The following is a 17,224-nucleotide window of genomic DNA, read 5'->3' as shown; positions in this document are numbered from 1 at the left end:
AAAAAAAAAAAAAAAAAAAAAAAAATGAGTAAGTTCTATCATAGGCCCTACAATGTTCCCAGACATGGACTTATGAACAGGGCCAGGCATTAAATTGCCTCTGTGACATAGGTCTCTATTCTGACCAGAATGTTGGTAGCCAGGCCATGCTATTGTCATATTAAAGAAGCATATTGCCTTGTAGGTCAGTATTGCACCATCTAGGATCCAGGTCTGGTTAAGCAGCCTGAATTACAAGATGTCCAACCGTGGGAGAATGTATCAGTCAGTTTGTAACATGTCTCTAAATTCTGTGTACTGTCTTCTACAATAGTTTCTTAATAGCTATGGCTGCCAACAAAAGGCTATCACATCACATGAAGACATACATGCATGTACGGTGACAATTAAAAGAAGGAACACTGGAAATGCTACACTGTTTATCTCTGTGACACTTTACAGGACCAAGGACTCATCTTCCTACTGAAGGATAAAAGGCCATCCTCTGTTACACATGCAGCTGGAGCTGTGAGCCCACATGTGTGATCTTTGGTTGGTGATTTAGTCCCTGGGAGCTCTGAGGGCCCTGGTTGGTTGATGTTGCTCTAATGGTGTTGAAAACCTCTGCAGCTCAAGAGCAACAATTAAACTATTGTCTTTGAATGATAAATATGTGTTGGTAGTTTACCCAGAAGTAATGAATGTGTCACTGTAGTAGGCACAGTACAGGCTGTGCTTTTGAGAACACAAAGAATCCAGTGGAAATCAGGCTTTTATCTTCAGGTTTTCTGTGAGTCTAAGAGTATTCTGAAAATTCAATTGTAGAAATCAACTTTATTCGCCCCAGACAGCTTTGAAAACCAGGAAACTGAATCAATAATACTGATTAGTATTTTGTAAAAACAACATCAGGAAAACCCTGGGAATATAGAGTTGTGTGTTGATATGTCTTTAAAGCCAATCATTCTTATTACAATAACGATCATTTAAAAGCCACAAAAGTTATTTGGAAAGTACTGTCTTCAATAAATTATTTTCTTGACTGATTTCCTTGATTGTCTATAAATTAAGCAATGAACTAATGTTGTTAATTGAAAGGTACTGTCCCAAATGTTTTCTTGATCTACAACACCAATAACAAATTTCATGAGAAGTATGAGAAGGAAAATAAATATAAATCATATCATTTTCTAGGAATTTTCAGGAATTAATAGACTATAACCACAGTCCAAATAAGACTACATGTGCTAATTTCCACACTGTGATTCCTCTGAAAACGTGAACAATACAAAACTTTTTTGTTTAATCTGGAGCATAAGAACAAAATACTGAGACTTTCAATGGGAAACATGGCCAACTTACTTTCATTTATTTTTGATGCCAACACAGTATTTCCTAATCAGTATTGTTAACTTTGCAACCAATGGCTATTTCTATCAAATTTTATATGTCTATACAATGTACGTCTCAAAATTAATTTTGTGATGATTTCTTGCAATTATAATATTTATACGGATTGTCAGTGAGAAGCTTTATTAATTGGTAGAACCTCACATTAGATCCCCTTATCAATTTTTCTATTTAAGTATAGATATTAATATGTTTTATTAGTTTTCTTATATTGCTTATGTATTATTTTATGGATAATACATAAATTTTGAATATTTTGAGAAGATATAAAGTCCCTGAAACTGAAATTGAAGTTGGTGGTACTGAAACCATTACATATAACAAGGTAAATCACACAAATACCCTGTAAGCTTCACTTGAGATTTTCTGCAGCTGACTTAATCCCAACAGATATTACCTATTCTGTGTGGTTGAGTGAAGGTTTTGCTAGATTCAATTTTTTTTGCAGGTAATCAGTTCTGATTTTGCTCTTCTAAAATAGTTGAGCCTAGGAAATAAATAAATTAAAAGAAACTATTTGATTTTCTAACAGTTCTGGAGCTTTAAAATGTGAGACCCTCCCGTCCCGTTTGCTTAATATCTGAGTGAGTAACGAACGGTGGGTACACTTATATATGTTTACATGGAGAGAGGGAGGTGTCAGAAGAAAACTGAGGGATCATTCTTCCTCCCTCACAGCAAGTCCCGCTTAAAAAAATAACCAATCATTACATCAAATCTAAAGACAATAGCAGAGAACACGGCAGACCTCAACCCCATATATTCTACGTGGTTTATTGTCCCCAGAATCGCTGCAATAAAAATCAATATTCCAATATCTTAACTTAAGTGATGTCGGTGATGTTTAGTAGGAATTGGTCCTCGCAGAAGTGTTTCTGCTGGGCTGTCTGTTAATCGACTTACATATGATGGTGAATTGTCAAGCCTCCAAGCATCCTTTCCCGTGTGACGTGTAGCAAACTCCCCAGCTTGTGTGGAGTGTCACGAGGCTTTCTGCAATCCCTGTGTCCAGAATGGAATCTCTATTGGTTAATATTTTGTAAGTTCTGTGTGAGTGATCACAGCTTCTGGGAAAAGGTGTTTGTAGCAGGCATGTCATGTCAAGATATATCTATAGTGACCAATTTTTATATTCATATTTCTGTCTGTCCTCACATGTTCTCTCTCCTTTCCACTCTATACCTTCTTTCCCCATCCCTTCTTCTCTCTTTGGCAAACCCTGGATCTCAAGGTGTATCACAGCCATCTGTCTTCCTATATGTCTGTCTTTATATCTGCAGAAATGTAAAAAAGATGAATGTAAGTGTGGTGATGAAAAGAGACACGGGAGGAGCAGAGGAAGAAAACTGAATACATGGGCATGAGAGGTAAAGGGAACCTAGTGTGAGATGGGGGTGGACACATGAGGCAAGAAAAACAAAAAAAAAGATAAGGAGAAAAGGGTCCCTGAAACCAGGCTTGAATTTTACCATGTTGTCCAGGCTATCATCCAACTTGGGATCATCATCCTTTTGTTTTATGTGTCACAATCTCAGGGATGCACTAGCATGCACTGGTATAAGACTGTTATTATATATTCTTAATGAGATAATCATTCATCAATATTTCTTTATGAGAATTCATTGATATATATATATATATATATATATATATATATATATATATATATATATGTGACTACATAGACTGTCTTGTGCTAATATAACTAAGCAAGTTTCCTTTGAAATAGCATTTTCCATTTTCTATTGGTGCTATAAAATCATTATAAATATTAGGAAGTTAAAACAACATGTAATTTTACAATTTTGAAAAGTCAAATGTTGGATAAGAATCTCTTCATATTAAAACATTGGGGGCAGTTTTATTGAGTATCTTTGCATCAATGTTCATGAGGGAGATTGGTCTGAATTTCTCTTTCCTTGTAGAGTCTTTGTGTGGTTTACATATGGTTGTAAATTTGGCTTCAAAATGATCTGTGCAGTGTTCCTTTTGTGATTATTTACTGGAATAATTTGGAGAATATTTGTATTAAGTTTTCTCTCAAGATCTGACAGAATTCTACTGCTTGTATTTCTGTAGGGGTTATGGGACCATTTATATGGCTTATCTGATCCTGATATACATTTGGCACTTGATATCTGTCTAGAAAAAATGTCCATCTCCTCTAGATTTTCCACTTTTGTTGAGTACAGGCTTTTGTATTTAGATCTAATGATTTCTTGAACATTCTTGTTCTCTTCTATTATGCCTCCCTTTTCATTTCTGATTTTGTTCAGAGATTCTCACTGTGCCCTGTAGCTAGTCTACCTGAAGGTTCATCCAACTTGTTGATGTTTTTCAAAGAACCATCTCCTCACTTTGTTGGTTTATAGTGTAGTTCATTTTGTCTATTTTTGGTTGATTTCTGCTCTGAGTTTCATTATTTCTTGCTGTCTACTTCTCTTGGGTGTATCAGCTTCATTTTGTTCTAGAGCTTTCAGCTGTGCTGTCAAGTTGCTAGTGAATGCTCTCTCAAGTTTCTTTTTGGAGGCACTCAGAGCTATGTGTTTTTCTCTCAGTACTGCTTTCATTGCATGCCATAGGTTTGGGTATGTTGTGCTTTCATTTTCATTAAAATCTAGAAAATTCTTAATTTGATTATTTCTTCTTTGACCCTGCTATTGTTGCATAGAGCTTTTTTTTTTTTTTTTTTTTGCTGTTGTTCAGCTTCCATGTGTATGTGGCCTTTTTGTTATTTTTGTTATATTGCAGGCCAGCATTATTCCATGGTGATCTGATAGAGTGCATGGTATTATTTCAATCTATTTGTATCTGCTGAAGCCTATTTTGTGATTGTGTATGGTCAATTTTGGAAAAGTTGCCATGAAGTACTCAGAAGAAGGTACATTCTTTTCTTTTAGGATGAAATTTTTTATGATGTCTGTTAAATCCATTTGTTTTATAACTTCTGTTAGTTTCACTATGTCTCTTTTCATTTTCTGCTTCCATGATCTGTCCACTGATTTGGGTGGAGTGTTGAAGTCCCCCACTATTATTGCGTGTGGTGTAATATGTGCTTTGAGCTTTAGTAAAGTTATCTATATCAATGTGGGTGGACTTGCGTTTGAAGAATAGATGTTCAGGATTGAGAGTTCATCTTAATAGATATATTCTTTGATTAGTAAAATGTACCCTTTCTTATCTTTTTGATAACTTTTTTTGAAAATCTATATTATTCGATATTAGAATTGCCAAACCAGCTTGTTTCTTGGAACCATTTTCTTGCAAAAATTTCCAAGCCTTTACCCTGAGGAAGTTTCTGACTTCATTCTTGGGATGAGTTTTCTGTATGCGGTAAAATGCTGGGTCTGATTTATGTATCCATTTTGATAATTTATATTTTTTTTATTGGGGAACTGAGTTCATTGATGTTAAGAATTATTATGGAATAGTGATTGTTGTTTTCTGTTTTTGTTTTTGTTGTTGTTAGAGGTAGAATTATGTTTGTATGTCTTTCTTTTTGGGGGTTTCTTGCAAGTAGATTACTTTCTTGCTTTTCCTAGGTATAGTTTTACTTTTGTGTTGGAGTTTTTCATCCATTATCCTTTGTATGGCTGGATTTGTGGACGAATATTGTGTTAATTTGCTTTTGTCTTGGAATATCTTGGTCTCTCCATCTATGATGATTGAGAGTTTTGCTGGGTACAGCAACTTGGGCTGTCACTTGTGTTCTCTTAGGGTCTACAGGATGTCTGTCCAGGACCATATAGCTTTCATAGCCTCTGTTGAGAAGTCGGGTGTATTCTGATTGGTCTGCCTTTATATGTTACATGACATTTTTTCCTTACTGCTTTTAGTATTTTTTCTTTGCTTTGAACATTTGGTGTTTTTACTATTATGAGGATTTTTTTCTCATATTATCTACTTGGAGTTCTGTAGGCTCCATGTTTGTCCATGGTCATCTTTTTCATTAGGTTAGAGATATTTACTTCTATAATGTTGTTGAAAATACTAGGGCCTTTTATTTGGGCATCTTTGCCCTATTCTATACCTTGTATTCTGATGGTGACACTTGTGTCTGTGACTCCTGATTTATTTCCTAGGTTTTCTATCTCCTGGGTTTTCTCTCTTTGTGATTTCTCTATTCTTTCTATTTCCATTTTTGAATCCTGTATGGTTTTTGTTCAGTTCCCTCCTCTCTGTCCTCATGTTTTGCTGTAATTTTCTTAGGGCTTGTAATTTTTTTCCCTGTGTCCTCCTGTGTTTCTTTTTGCGAGTTATTCATGTGCTTTTTGAGGCCCTCTATCATCAACATAAGGTATAATTTTAAGTCAAAATTTTGTTTTGTTTTTTTTTTCTGGTGTGTTGGGATATCCATTACTTGCCTTTGTGGGTTCTGATGTTGCCCGGGTGTCTTGGTTTCAGTTGCTTAGTTTCTTGTGCATGTTTTTTGCCATCTCGTTATCTGTGATGTTAGGTGATCTTGTTGTCTCTGACAAAGCTTGTCTTTCCTGGGGCCCATGGGCTCGGGAGGGAGAAGGCTTCTGGGTGCTCAGCTCTCTTTGGGCAGGCCATGAGTCATGATGGGGGTGGGCCAGCTCCAGGTCTAGGTACAGGTGCAATGGTAACTAGTCTTTTGTTAAAAAGAGGATTGAACTGGTTCTGCTACCCATCACTCATGACAGCGTGTAGATTGACTTTTGTATTCAGGCAATTTTCTTTCCATCAATTAATTAATTTTATTACCATCAGCATTGCCGTCCTCCACTCCTCCCAGTCTCCCCTTCACTGCCCCAGTGATGCCAGACAAGGACAGTACAGTTACAGGAACAGGGTCTGTATACAAGCAGCAATGTTGGGTTAGCCTCCACTCCAGTTTTTGGGGGACCCAAATAAAGACCATGCTGCAAATCTGCTACGATATGCTGAGATATCCCAGGTCCAGCCCATCCTCCTCTTTCGTGTTTCTGTCTCTAAGAACTCCCAAGGTTCCATGTTCGTTGACTTCTTGTGTGGTCTGTATCTCCTCCACATAATAAAAATGTGTTATGTCAGGTTGCGATTTACTTATTCTAATATGTCAATCACAGTAATTAATTAGAAAAGTAAAACATAAGAAATGAAATGTCATGATGTTCATCAAAGTTAGGGAGTAAAAAATAATATGTATATTACTAATCCTATTTTTCAAAACTAAACTTAAAAACAGTCCAGAGTGCAATACAAAAAAATAAATAAATAAACTAATGGAATAACTAATAAAAGGAGAAAATACTTAATGCCAGGATGACCATCTATATACAGGATATCATTTAAACCTCATAAAATTATAACCTTGATCTTTGACCTGTAGAAAGTATGTTGTTAATAAAGTTTGCACAAAGTGGTAACCCGGAAGATGAAGAGAACAAATTATCAGTATGTGTTGTAGCTGACACTCCCCCACTAACCTGGTACATGTCTACATATTATTTCTACTACACGTATTTTGCAAACCGTGGCTAAACCATGACACTTAACACATACCCTGAAGCAACATGGTAACTAGTCAAAACTTTACTAGAACATTCCCCAGGAATCTCTACCTATAAGGTTAAAAAAAAATTAAGAGATACACAATGAAGAATCCTGCAGACAAAGAACCGAAGACATATAAAAAGCGGCGGGTTTTGCAGAAGCCCATGTGACAATGTAAGAAGAAAGAAGCTACACCTCTGCAAGGTTGCCTAGGGACATGAGCACTGGTGGCGCGGCCCATCGGAAGTGATGTCACGGAGGGCAGAAGCCGTGTGTGGAGACCTAGGAAGCTGCTGAGGCTGGTGAGCAGCCAAGTTGGAAGAGATGCGGGTCATTTCAGGTACTGCTGATGGCTGTGAACGAACCCTAAATTAGTGTGTGAGGGATTCTCGTGCATTTTACAGGCACCTGCAGGGCGCTGACCCGAATCTCGCTTTCACCAGGAGGTTTTCATGGGGCCATCTGTGGACTGTGGTAAAATGTCAATTTGTAATAAAATTTATGGGATGTGGTTGGAGGCCTGGCTATAACAGAGGAGTCAACTTTAGAAGACGTCTTCTGGGGAAGGATTAAGGAGTAGGATTTCGTACAGCCATAAGCTTTGATAATGCTTATAGAAGTCAAAATATAAGCTTGCATAATGCTTATCAGAGTCAGAATATAAGCCTTGATAATGCTTATAGAATTCAGAATATAAGCTTTGGTAATGCTTATAGAAGTCAGAATATAAGCTTTGAAAATGCGGAAGTCAGAATATAAGCTTTGATAATGCTTATAGAATTCCAAATATAAGCATTGATAATGCTTATAGGAGTAAAAATATAAGATTTGATTATGCTTATAGAAGTCCAAATATATAAACTTTGATAATGCTTATAGAAGTCAAAATATAAACTTTGATAATGCCTATAGAATTCCAAATATAAGCTTTGATAATGCTCATAGGAGTCAAAATATAAGCTATGATAATGCTTATAGGAGTCCAAATATAAGCTTTGATAATGCTTATAGAAGTCAAAATGTAAGCTTTGATAATGCTTATAGAAGTCCAAATATAAGCTTTGATAATGCTTATAGGAGTCAAGATATAAGCTTTGATAATTCTTATAGAAGTCCAAATATATAAGCTTTGATAATGCTTATAAATTCCCAAATATAAACTTTGATAATGCTCATAGGAGTCAAAATATTAGCTTTGGTAATGCTTATAGGAGTTCATATATAAGCTTTGCTAATACTTATAGAAGTCAAAATAAAAGCTTTTATAATAAAATATAATCTTTAATAATAAAATATAGTAAAAATATCAGCCCCAGGTGAATATTTCGGGTTATGTCTGCTGGAAGTAGCCACAATATCTTATGCTTTTGGTCTGTTCAGTTGACATTGTAGTGTTTCCTTTTTTAATAATTTTTAAAACAGATTTATTTAGTCGGATGGGGATGGCACATGCACTTGGGAAGCAGGCAGGCCTTTGTGAGTTAGCGGCCAGCCTTGTGTACAGACTGGAGTTCAGGACAGCCAAGGCTGTTCCAAAGAGACGCTGTCCTGAAAACAAATAAAAAACCAGACCAAACCAAACAAACCAAGACAAAGGTTGAAGTAGATATATTATAATATATATATATAATATATGTTATATATAATTATATAATATATTATATATGTTATAATATATAAAATCTACTTAGTCAATGTTACTTGTATATATATTTAACACACACACACACACACACACACACACACACACACACACACATATATATATATATATATATATATATATATTCTACTTAGGCTCTATAATGTTGCTTTGGATAGACATTGTAATATATACGTTTTCATCACTGACCAGTTACAATTGGAAAACTGGTTGATGCCCTTTTCCCTGGAGAAGATGATTTTTCCTGCTCAGCATTCCTTAGTCACCTCTGTTCAATGGTGTGGCACATAGGCTTTTCCCCACTCACTCTTGTACATCACTAAGTTTCATCCTATTCAGCTCCTATTAGTGAGAATTTATGGGTCTCTGGCACGACTAGGAGATCAAATCCCACAGAAAACTCTCTGATCTTCTAACTCTTAAAATCTTTCTTTCCCCTGCTCCATAATGTGCCCTTAACATTAGGTGCTGGGGCAGTTTGTAGAAGGTCATGTTGTTCATTGGTTGGAATTTTCCATATGGTTTTCCATCTACTACAAATATAAGTTGGCTTGTTAAAGGGCAAAGATGACACTTAATCAGTGGGTTTTAGGACAAATGTTAAAATTGTCCTTAAGAGTTATGTTATTAAGCTGGTTGCATGTTCCCATCCAATATGGATGATGACTTCACTGTCACGAGATTGCTATCTAGGTTTTCAAGCCTGGCTTTCCTCTTGTTAGGTGTGTCTTAAGCACAAGTAGACAGCTTGTGTCTAGTGCCAAGTGTGTATTTCACAACTGAAGCTTCAGTTGTTCACTCAGCCCTTTGATAATTGCATGGGTGATAGATATATTCCAGCTGTGCCATTGCTGTAGCCTCTTCGTGAAGTGCATGGCATCTTAAGCAACACCTGTCTTCCTGACTTCTTGTAGCAGATCATCCTTCCTTCTCTTTAATAACTGAAGTGCACTTCATGCTCCCCATGTGTGCATTGTGTGTGTGACTGTTGGACCACGTACTAGAACACAGGTATAGTCTCTCAGGCCAAACTGACATTTCCATCTCGAGTTGGCATTTCTTACCAATAGTTCTTCAAATAGAGATTTTTAGGTGTATTTTGTTTGTTTGTGTGTTTTGTTTTGTTTTGTTTTTTTGTATGTTTGATAAGTTCCTACCTTGTAGTGCGCCTTTGCCTGTAGGCCAAGTTGGTTGTCTTGAGGGTAAGGCAGCCCATTTGTCCCTGCTGAAAGTTTTTGGTTTATTTCCTTCAAAGTTCTTGGAGGAATAGGTTTATTGATTATGTTGTAAATGCACCGGTTGGAGCTCGACACCACATTATGGTTTAGCAATGGATTCTTTATGAATGTATGGTGGCCAATTTTGAGTTTATCTGATGGTCTGTGTTGTAAAACGAATCCATGATGCCAGTCGTGGAGTACCTCTGTTTGAGCAGACTTTTGCCCTGTGACATTGCTGTTGGCCACGGCCAAATTACAAATGTAATTTGTAAAGTCTGCCTTGGAATGTAGCTTGTGATTGTTGGTCATTGGTGCTGTTCATAGAATTCACAGCTGCACAGAGTGATTTGATTGCTTCTCTCCTTTGGCATGTGGCGAAGGCCCTTCAGATGACATGAGAACAGGTCCTCAGGTAAGGGGCATTTAGGTCAGTTGGTGCCCAGGTCCTCTGCGTCCCATGTCTGAATTGTGCCGTGTCTTTACCAATAGGGTCTCTCTTTCAAGTCCGAGTATAGAAAAATGGGCAATGATAATGACCAGTGCTGTTTCAAGATTTCCATAGACCTCTGTGTTCATCAGGGTTTTACCACTGTGGACTGACACCATAACCAAGGCAAGTCTTATAAATGACAACATGTAATTGGGACTGGCTTACATGGTCAGTCCATTATCATGAAGGTGAGAACATGGCAGCATCCAGGCAGGCATGGTGCAGGAGGAGCTGAGAGCTCTACATCTCCATCCAAAGGAAGCCAGGAATAGACTGAGCATCCTCAGGCAACTAGGAGGAGTGTCTTCAAGCCCATCCCCAGGGTGACACACTTCCTCCAACAAGGCCACAGCTTCTACTAGTGCCAGTCCCTGGGCCAACCATATGAAAACTATCACAACTTCCTTGACCTACAATTCACAGATAGGTTTTCCATGCACAGTACTAGGGTTTAAATAGTATGTGCCTCTAGATGTGTCTGGTGCATGAATTGTATGTCCCAATACAGAACATATTCTGTAAGATAATCTTTGACTCTTGGGATGACCATTATCACCCTCCCAGCATAATTTTATTCAAATTATATATGTGTGTGTGTATGTGATTGTGTATGTGTGTGTGTGTGTATGTGTGTGTTTGTGTATATATGTGTGTGTATGTTTGTGTATTTGTGTGTTTATATATATATGTGTGTGCGTGTGTGTGTTTATATATATATGTGTGTGTTTATATATATATGTGTGTGTTTATGTGTATATATAAATGTGTGTGTATGACTGTATGTTTGTGTATGTGTATGTGTGTATGTGTGTGTGTATGTGTGTGTATGTTTGTGTATCTGTTTGTGTTTATATGTATGTGTATGGATATGTGTGTATGACTGTATGTGTATTTGTGTGTATGTGTGTTTGTGTGTGTATGTGTTTATATATGTGTGTATATTTATGTGTGTGTGTTTGTGTGTATGTTTGTGTATATGTGTTTATATATATTGTGTGTATAAATATGTATAAATTACTGTGTATAAATGTGTATAAATTATATAATATGTATAAATTATATAATATATTACATAATATATAATTAATATAATAATTTAAGTTACCATAAAATAATGTTTCCCCGTGTGTTTTTTGTCTGTACTATCTATCCCCCTCTGTGATTCCCTTCCTTCTCCCCCTCAAATAAAACCATCGTCCTGTTTGAACTGTTACTCCTTTATAATCCTGTCTCCAGGTTGCTGCCTTCAGCTCGTGTTTCAACTGCCTTGAGTGGTGAAATTTACCTGCAGTGTTAACTAAACTCTTTCTTCCTAAATGGTCTTTCATCAGGATATTTTAAAGGCATAAAAGAAGCAGACTTGGACAAATATTTCACAGCATTCATTTGGAAGGTTGTGTTAAAATGAGGTTGCCAATTTTAGACAAAGAATTATAGGCATGCAGATATTAAGGAACCTCTATTTGAGAGACAGAGGTTCTCATGTCCTACATTGTCCAAAGAAAATGCCTATTACGGTGCTTTGTTTTGGCTATTTTCTTAGCCCTAGAAAAACCTGGAAGGAGCATCTACAAAATATAAGCTTTTTCCCATCCCTTTCTTTCTTACTTTACTTTAGTGAGCTGTGCCCTTTGATGGGAAAACAGATAATTAAGAGGGAAGATTGACAGGTGCTTTTGGGATTTTTAAGGTAAGTGTTCTAGATCAGCAGTGAAGAGTGCACTCACTTTAGAAGCAGGTGGCTTTGCAATACTCACCTGTAATGTTAGGACCTGGATACTAGTGAAGGGCACTTTTTTAATTAATTCCTAATCTTGAATTGCTTTTTTAATTAATTATTTTTGTCCTAATCTTGAATCTTTAGTACAAGAAATAACAGATTAGCAACAGTGATGTGCCTTCCATAGTTTTAGCAAGTGTACATTATTTTTGGGTAAGCCTTTGTCCTCTTCCTGATGAAAGTTTTAGGGGCAAAGGTTTGTGGTCATAGACCCATGACATGTCACGTGGCATAAAACATCCAAAATCTGAAGCAGGATCCTGAATGAAATCTAAGAGATCTCCCTTCCCTAGAGCACAGGTCTCCAAGAAACAGTTGTCACAGAGATAAGCTGGATTTGCCAGACAGATTTCTTAGAACCCACAGTTGTCCGTGGACATTTACCCTGGTTCTGGAAGGGAATTGAACTGGTAGCTATGGAAATGTAGAAAGTCCAGTTCAATCAATACTCCAAATAAAACCTACAACTCATGGCCTGAAGGCATCAGAATATCTGAATTAATTAATATATCAGTACTCAGTTTCCCAGCATGTCTGAGGAGGCCCTTGGTAAGACAGAATGTGATATGTGGTTATTCCTTATTCCTGAAGATTGAAGATGTGATAATAGATAATTTGTTCTGTGAAAATTAAATCATATCCCAGACACTCCTATTGGAAAAAGAAAGGACATTTATTGACGGTGATGTATACCCCAAAATGAGTGATCTCAACACAACCCATAATGGTTACAAATGGTAGCATGGGAAAAAAGCTAGATGAATTGAATGCCTTCAAGTTGCTCTCTGGTGTTGACAAGACACAAATATTTGGTGTGATACAACCAACAGCAGGTAAGGGTCTCAAACATTGTCAAAGTGTTTGGTGTATAGCATGAATGAACCATCCATACAGTTAAGTACAGGAGTGACCACAAATTAACTATTAACTACCCATATACTCTGTTCATCCCTGTAGATAACTCAGATAAAGACAGTCAAACTCACAACACCTCACTATGTATACTGGGATCTAGGATGGCCAGTAGTTGAATATTGATTTAGGTAAACTTCCAATGAAGGGGACACACCTGCTTTTTGGTTCTAGTAAGGTTCCTAAGTATTGAGGAGGTCAACACCACACACACACACACACACACACACACACAAACAGACACATACACACATCTTTGGTCTTTAGTTTTTGCCCTTGTCCTAGAGAATTTTCATTTTCTTTAATTTAATGTATAGTTTTTTTATTAGATACTCTGATTTACATTTCAGATGTTATCCCTTTACCCTGCCCTGCTCTCATCCTCCCTCCCCCTCCAGTTGCCTTCACAAAAGTGCACTCCCTTCTGATCCCTCTCCCCACCCATTGCCTTGTCATTCCCCTACACTGGGACAACATGCCCTCCCTAGACCAAAAGTCTCTTCTCACACTGATGCCAGACACTATTATCTTCAGCTACATATGCAACTGGATCAATGTGTCTCTCAGAGTGCCCACAGAGGTTGATGTTTCAGGCTATGGGAGTTTTGGAGGGTTTGGCTGGTTGATAATGTTGTTATCTTCCCATGAGGTTTCAATCTTTTCTCCTCCTTAGATCTTTTCTTTAGCAACCTCATTAGGATCCCCAAGTTCAGACCACTGGGTAGCTGCAAGCATGCTCAGCTGTGTCTGTATGACTTTAGCATAGTACCTGAGGGGGAATCCCTGTCTGGTTCCTGCCAATAAGTACTTTTTGGGACCAGCTTTAGTGCTTGGATTTGGTGACTGCATATGTGGAGGATCCCCAGGTGAGGCAGCTTCTGAGTGATCTTTTCTTCAATTCCTGTTTCTCTATTTAACCTTGTGTTTCCTCCCATGAGAGTTTTGTTCTTTTTCCTAAGAAGGACTGAGGCATCCCCATTTTGGCCTTCCTTCTTTTTGAGCTTCATGTGACATATGAGTTGTTCCTGGGGTATTCAGAGCTTTCTAGGTTTCATATCCAATTATCAGTGACAGCATATTATGTCTGTTCTTTTGTGACTGGGTTATCTCACTCAGGATTATATTCTCTAGATGCATCCATTTTCTTAAGAATTTCATAAGGTCATTGTTTCTGACTGCTGAGTAGTACTTCATTGTGTAAATGTACCACCATTTTTGTATCCATTCATCTACTGAAAGACATCTGGTTTCTTTCCAGCTTCTGGCTACTATAAATAGGTCTGCTATGAACATTGTGGTGCATATGTCTTTGCTGTATGTTGGAGCTTCTCTGGGGTATATGTCCAGAATTAGAATACCTGGGTCTTCATGGAGTACCATGTCCAATTTTCTGAGGAATCACCAAACTGATTTTCACAGTGGTTGTACCACCTTACAACTCCACCAACAGTGGAGAAGTGTTCCTCTTTCTCTGCATCCTTACCAGCATCTGCTGTCATCTGAGTTTTTGATCTCAGCCATTCTGACTTGTGTGAGGTGGAATCTCAGGGTTGTTTTGATTTGCATTTCCCTGATGGCCATCTCCAGGCTCTCTTGTGTGGGCTCAGGGTTTTTACCCCCTTACAATGTTAATTTTTAAAAAAAAACAGAGATGCATGTACAGATTGTTAAAAGCACTTTGGTATAAAATATATGAATACATTTTTGCCAGTACTTAGTTTTTTAAATGTTTGATGGTATGCATTGAAACCTTACTATTTACAATGATCATAAAGTACATGTAGAACAAAATGTAACATAGGAAACAATGTTTTCTTGGTGTATAAAGGTTAAATAAACATATTGATTTGTAACTAACAAAAGTTGCCATAAGTCTATCCTCCTACCTTTTGAGTTATTAATGAGCAGGTTTTAAAATGTACAAATATTTCCACTTAGGATGAAAAGCATCTCTTCAGCTCTTCAGAGCACCCAGGGACCTGTGTGTAGGTCGCCTGAACATTTCAAATAAGCAGGGGCCTTACTGTTTTAGTCTTAGGAGCAGGGTTATATTATTATTATTATTATTATTATTATTATTATTATTATTATTATTATTATTATTATTATTATTAAGTTTTCATAAAATTTTGATCATATCCACCTTCTTTTCCAACCTTCTCCTCAATACCACCTCCTTTTATTCCTACCCAATTTGTTTTGTTTTGTTAATCTATTAAGTTCTACTTTCACTCCCTACATAGTTTGGTGTGTGTGTATCTATCTAGCAGAGCGTGCTTAACCCACAAAGCATTACAACCTTAGAGAAAATTCAATTCTCCATATCAGCAGCTATGTGCAGTTCTTCAGCCACAAACAGAAGGTCAGACCCATCTTGGGAAGGAAAAGTTTTGTTATGGCAAAAAATGTGGCTTAATGTTGATTAAACTAGTGAAGATTAAGGAGCTTTTTCTCTTCATTTAGAAAGGAGTGACTGCTACAGAGCCACATGTGTGTCCTCACTGCCCTCTGACCATTCCATGCTGGCACTCAGCATGTCTTTTAATTTGCACACATCAGGTCTTCCTTGTGAACTTGCATAACACAACTTTCACAACTCTGTTGGAAGAGCGAATTTTACAGGCAGGTGACCCCCATCCCCTTCCTTTCTCTTTCAAACAGTTCCTGGTTTTGCTGCCTTCTCTCCTCCACACCTGCCATGTCCCAACTTCAGAAGAGTCCAGAACATACAGCTAACCAAAGCCAGACCTGTGAAGAAACCTGGCAATTCCAGACCACAGCAGGCTCCGGCCAGTTGAGGAGCCACGTTCCTCATCTCTTCTCCCTATGGCAGGAAGTCTGAAGGGTCAGACCGGCGAGGAGGCCCAGGTCCCCAGGGCTGCAGAGGAACCATGTTCCTCCTGTCAACTTATCATGGCTGAAAACCAGGAAGATCCTGCACATGGGAGACTCAGTCCTTCCAGTGGTCTTCAGCATCCCTGTGCCACTTCAGGCGACTGTGCCGAGGGCCTGGGTCACCGAGAAATACAGGGTGGCCCGGCCTTCCTTCCACATCAGCCAAATTTGCCTGGTATGGCCATAGATGGCAAAGTTAATTTCTTGGTGAATTACATGCTGGTCAAGTACCAGGCGAGAGAGATGCTGAGCATGAGTGACATCATGGCACTCATTGTCAGAGAAGATTCAGACCGTTATCAGGAAATCCTCATGAGAGCCTCTGAGCACATGGAGATGGTCTTTGGCCTGGGTGTGAAGGAGGTGGACGCCATCAACCACTTCTACACCATCTTCATCAAATTAGGCCTCACCTATGATGGGATGCACAGTCATGAGGTCAGCTTCCCCAAGACCGGTCTCCTGATCCTCATCCTGGGTGTCGTCTTCATGAAAGGCAACCATGTGACAGAGGAGGACATTTGGGAAGCATTGAGCCAAATGGGCATCTACCCTGGAATGGATCATTTCACCTTCGGTGAACCCTGAGAGCTCATCACGTTTGAGTTTGTGATGGAGGGGTACCTGGCACGCCAGCCACTGGGCAACATGGATCCCATGCAGTGTGCATTTGTGTGGGGCCCGCGGGCTAAGGCAGAAACTAGTAAGATGAGGGTATTGGTGTTTGTGGAGAAGGTTCAAGGGTCAGACCCTACTGTCTTTCCTTCTCAGTATGAAGAAGCGGTGCTGGAAGAAGAAAGACAGCTTGGCATGATTTTAGGGTCACAGTAAGAGACACAGAAGGAACTGTGTTACCCGGCAGTTTGCTCACTGGATTGTTCCCAATCGTGGATTACCTCTGGGGGGGGGGTGGGTGAAGTAAAAAATAATGCTGCTTAAGAGAGACTTTTAAACATAATATTTCTACTGTGATTTGAGTTGTATATGATAATTAATGCTGAATAGTTTAATGAAGATAACAGTAATGAAAATACTTATGATTCAGATGAAGACCAAGAGTTGTTCCTTGTCACAATCGTATGAATTTTTACATCATTAAGAATAAAATCATCTGTCATTTTAAAAGAGTAACCACATCCCCTTCTCTCTGGCAGGGTGCAGAGAGTTGCTCTGAGCTCAGAACACACATTTACCAAACACGAAAGAGCTATTGGGAAAATAAAGGGAATGCTTCTAAAATGGCCATAAAGTGTCTGTAGGACGATTTAAATCCTGGAAGTAGCGAGAAGCAGAGCTTGGAGCCAGAGTGAAGTAGCTCAGCAGGGTTTCCATTAGGAGCTTTGGAGAAGACATGTATGATGAGAGAGCACTTCTGCAAG

At 38.2% G+C, this 17,224-nt stretch overlaps 1 pseudogene across 1 annotated transcript; it reads left to right on the top strand.

Annotated features, from left to right (window-relative positions):
• Positions 1 to 15,776: 15,776 nt before the first annotated feature.
• Positions 15,777 to 16,676, top strand: LOC308415195 (melanoma-associated antigen B16-like; annotated as a pseudogene). Its single transcript has one exon. The product of its transcript is annotated as a melanoma-associated antigen B16-like (transcript).
• Positions 16,677 to 17,224: the final 548 nt, after the last annotated feature.

This window comes from Micromys minutus, assembly GCF_963924665.1.
Source record: "Micromys minutus genome assembly, chromosome: X".
NCBI classification, from domain to species: Eukaryota; Metazoa; Chordata; class Mammalia; order Rodentia; family Muridae; genus Micromys; species Micromys minutus.
The sequence above is the reverse complement of the archived record's forward strand: the minus strand, read 5'-3'. Positions and strand labels throughout refer to the sequence as shown.